A 4,895-nucleotide genomic window follows, 5' to 3' on the forward strand; every position below is an offset into this window, starting at 1 on the left:
AGCACTCCGCATCAAAAATTCTGTTTTTATCATTTACCTACTCGAGGACGAGCAGGAATTAAGCTTGGGGATGCTTGATACGTCTCCAACTATTGCAGGAATAACTCTTCTGGCCCAACTATATTCCTCTGGGGGCTTCTTTTGGTCCACACAAAACATCAAAATTGGCACGTCAATTGGACTCCGTTTGGTATTCCTTTTCTGTAAAACTCAAAAACAAGGAAAAAAACAGAAACTGGCACTGGGCTCTAGGTTAATAGGTTAGTCCCAAAAATCATATAAAATAGCATATAAATGCATATAAAACATCCAAGATGGATAATATAATAGCATGGAACAATCAAAAATTATAGATACGTTGGTGACGTACCACTAGCTACTGTTGCTGCCTAGCGCACGCGAGCGATAGCTTTAGGCAGCGCTGCTGGGTTGCCTGGCTGCGTACTGTTCAATATAGATGAACAGTAAAGGCTGGCTTATAAACATACTATACATGGAATATGTTGGCTTGATAAAATACACAAGCAAACCCCATGAACAGACCGTAAAATATTAATAATACTAAATAAAACATTGAACATTTTTCCAACTCTAAAGAAATTTCGGAAAACGGTTTTATGCAATATGAGCCTACATATGCAATAGGAGCCTACAAAGAGCATTATAATAATAACATAAAATAATTTTCAATTTCTAAAATTCCCAAAATAATTTATGTAAACTCCAGATAATATCATTAACATTTTCTGAACATAATTAACAGGGGAGAAGTCATATTATCTCTACTCCAAATATTTTGCCTTAAGTTGCAATAACAAATTGAATATTCAGAAAATCCAAATATGCATAGAAATCATGATAAAAAATAATGATCCTATTAACAATCCAAATTTTAAAACATGGGATGTTACAAATCTACCACCCTTAAAATGAATCTCATCCTCGAGATTCGAAGAGGCTAGAAAGAAAAGACTAGGGTTGGGGTCTCCTTAAATATCCATTGTTCATCGAAGTGTGTGGAGTACTACCACCCTTAGAATAAGAGTCAATGGGTCTTCAAGAATTTTACTCCTTCGATGAAATTCTTCAGGTACACGCACTACACTCCTTCGAGATCTTAAGAATTCGTTATCGAAAGAATGGTCTTCCAAATACTGAGCCTCCATGATTGACGGGTCATGTACCATTTCTAAACAAAATCGATTCTCTCATGGTGGTCAACAAGAATACTTCTACGGGATTCCTGCAGAAAACGGTTCTTGGTTCATCCTCACCGTAAGTCCTACTGTTGGCAACAGTTGCCTGTTACAAGGGTCAAATGATGTACCATTCTAAGGTTGAAGGCTTAACTTCATCATCACTCTACTATAGGTAAGTCACTCTAGATTACCATCCCATATCGCAAAAGCGAATAATAAGAGTAAGTCGGCATGGCAATCAATCCATTCCGCTCCCAAATCATTACCTTGTATATGGTTTAGAAAATCTTGCATTCTGACACTTGGGCATCCTCACAAGCATAACAAAAATTCTCTTGTTCACAAACTGGGTTCGGATAATCCATTGGTTCTTCATGCCAAACAAAACATATATCGTTCCTTTCAACTCTCGGGTTTGTATCGACTACTATAAAACATCTAATAATAAATTATAGATTCCTCTAGGGTTCTTCCTTCAGCAAGATTGTGTTTGCTTCTTGTCAGAGCCTGGCGCATGTGGTCAAACTTGAACTCATCACTGGGTCGATGCATACATTAGGATATAGACATAAATAGGTCTAAGGGAAACACTACCCGTATGCTCATGCTAGCAACAAAACTCCCAAATCAAACAAATCAAACAATTCACACAACACAAGCAAAACCTACAGGTAAGATCATATCCTTGAGAGATATGATCTCGTCATACTACACGTGAATTATTTATCGAACTCAACTTAATAATGGTGGACTGCCAACAAAAGTCCTCAAATGATACTAATACAACTACAAGGGGCATCTACTATTCAAAGGAGAAGGTAATTAGCAAAAGATATGAATACAAGAGTGAAGACTACTAGGTAGACAAAACTTGTAAAATAAGTTTTTCACTCCTATGGCTTTTCTAGTCCATTTTCTATGGTCACGACCTATAGTCAACACACTGCTCTGATACCATCTATAACTACCCGAACCTGATAAGATTCGATGTCTCTGTGCTTACTGTGCTAGTCCCTGGATTGATTCGCTAGCACACACGGTGCATAGGAATATCAAAGTAACAAGTGCATCATTTACTACAATGTATGATCCAGAATTTATAAAGTATTACAAACTGAGTAGCACATAGCTAGCTTTATTAAATAATAACAGCAGAAATGTAGCATAAGAAAACAATAAGTCCCATCACTACCCACTGGCGAAAATGCTGAGTGAAGACTCGGGACCCTACTATATCTCACTGATCATTTGAAAATCCTGCAACATGATAATTAAGTTGCAGCCACAGGGGTCAATACATTGAATGTATTGGCAAATCACACAATATGATATAGCAAACCTACATCCACAAGTAAATTATAACAACAAAACACTCAAGTTGGTTTGCAGAAGAATGTCTTCACCTACCTCCACTAACTGAACTTAGAACCGCCTCTAATCTATTCGCACATGATAACCCCAAAGATTCATAGTAAACATGACAAGAACTTCAGAAGTCTCTCAAGTGCGCTCTGTCAGTGGTGCATTCTCTGTGAACAATAGAGCGCTCTGCCAAGGACGCATTCACCTGATTTATGTTCCAAAAACTATACCTCGCCTCAAGTGCGCTCTGTCAGTGGTGTATTCTCTAGGGACAATAGAGCGCTCTGCCAGTGACGAATTCACTTGTTAAAAGGTCCCGAGCCTACGGCTATAAACACTCACCACTTTCATGAAACACTCGACACAAACTCGTGTCTACCATGATAAGCTAATCACGCCATCACATAACACAATCAATACCCAAAATATGACAATAGAGAACATACAGATCAAACCAAGAACATATCATAACATAAAAACCACACATGCAATGCAGAATATAGGATGAGAGAAATCAAAAGTGCAAACTTGCCTTGAACGATGTTGAAGTACTCTAATGATTAATTTTGATCCACTTCACACTCCGGACAATCTATACGTTCAATGAAGGCATCGATAAATAAATTGTATTTACATAACACTAAAATAAGGTCAACAACAAAAATTCAAATAAAACTACAATAACATAAACATATGAGTAGGTATATACTATCTACATGCTAGTAGGATCACAATGCAAAAAGAATCAACTCATTTGGATCAATGGTTTGAAAGATATGACCTCCGAAAGGTTAAACTCAAATTTGATCAAACTCAAATTTAAACAGTGCAAAAGTGTGAAATTTTATTTCTACCAGATTCTACGAAAAAGAATAAATAAATTTGGAGTTATGGATCTCAAGATATAGCTAAACGAAAATGGCTAAAAAATCTGTCAAATACATTGAACTGTTGTGCGGGTACCATGTGGCAAGGCGTGAGTGGTCGATACCTGTTCGCAGAGATAAAAGAAGGGCCATCATATCAAGTGGATGAATGGCTGTGGATTGCTCACCGGAATACAAAAGATGGTGGTCACCGGACTTGGGGAAGAAAGGCGCAGGCGGCTCGGGAATCGATGGTCCGCTTAATCTGGGGGTCTCTGGGGCTCAGGGAGGATACTTGGATATCTGGAGGAGCTCGGAGGTCCCGAATATGACGTGGGTGACGTGGGGTCTTCAGTTGGGTCTCCTAGCGATGGCACCGCCTAGAAAGAGCTCGGCGGCGGGCGATCTACTCCTAGTTGAGGTTACAACGCTCGGTTCGATGAATCCCTGCGCAACTAAGAGGTGAGGTCGAGACAGAAGCTCGAGGCGATCAAGAATAGGTTAACAAAGGTGCTGGGAACCGAGGGTGGCGACGAAACGCACCAGCAGAAGCTTCAGGCGGTGGTGGTCTCCGGCAAGATCGAGACGACGCCCTAGGGCACGGGAACATGAGATTTTGGCGAAAATCAAACGAGGAGGAGGTGGAGATCTTTTATAGGGTGGATCCCATGTCCTGGAGCCCAAGAATCAATCGAATCCATTGATTCGGTTTGGTCTGCTACCGAGACCAGGAAAAACACAAACGGGGATGGGAGATGACAAGCGGGACCCGATGTCAGCGGCAAAGACCAAGAAAACAGGGAAAAAACAATATAGAGGGGGAGCTGCGGGATGGGCTGCGGTCTGCGCCGAAATGGGCAGCCTGTTGTCCCTATTGTTGGGTCGTTCTGATGTGCTCACACGGGTCGGCCTACTAGCTGCTGCTGCCTAGCGCACGCGAGCGATAGCATTAGGCAGCGCTGCTGGGTTGCCTGGTTGCGTACTGTTCAATATAGATGAATAGTAAAGGTTGGCTTATAAACATACTATACAGGGAATATGTTGGCTTGATAAAATACAGAAGCAAACACAATTATACCATGAACAAACTTTAAAATATTAATAATACTAAATAAAACATTGAACATTTTTCCAACTCTAAAGAAAATTTGGAAAACTACTTTATGCAATAGGAGACTACAAAGAGCATTATAATAACAACTATAAAATAATTTTTAGTTTCTAAAATTCCCAAAATAATTTCTGTAATCTCAAGATAATATCATTAACATTTTCCGAACATAATTAACACGCGAGAAGTCATATTATCTCCACTCCAAATATTTCGCCTTAAGTTGCAATAACAAACTGAATATTCAGAAAATCCAAATATGCATAGTAATCATGATAAAGAATAATGATCCTACAATCCAAATTTTAAAGTTTGAGATGTTATATCGTGGGTGTATGGCCTCTATCTGTCGTGCAC

At 39.4% G+C, this 4,895-nt stretch overlaps 1 long non-coding RNA gene across 1 annotated transcript; it reads right to left on the bottom strand.

Annotated features, from left to right (window-relative positions):
* Positions 1–249: 249 nt before the first annotated feature.
* LOC125544951 lies at positions 250–4,172 on the bottom strand. Its single transcript, XR_007299854.1, has 3 exons — positions 3,971–4,172; positions 3,616–3,874; positions 250–3,153 (listed from the first exon to the last, which is right to left on the bottom strand). It is a non-coding gene; the product is annotated as an uncharacterized LOC125544951 (long non-coding RNA).
* Positions 4,173–4,895: the final 723 nt, after the last annotated feature.

This window comes from Triticum urartu, chromosome 3, assembly GCF_003073215.2.
Source record: "Triticum urartu cultivar G1812 chromosome 3, Tu2.1, whole genome shotgun sequence".
NCBI classification, from domain to species: Eukaryota; Viridiplantae; Streptophyta; class Magnoliopsida; order Poales; family Poaceae; genus Triticum; species Triticum urartu.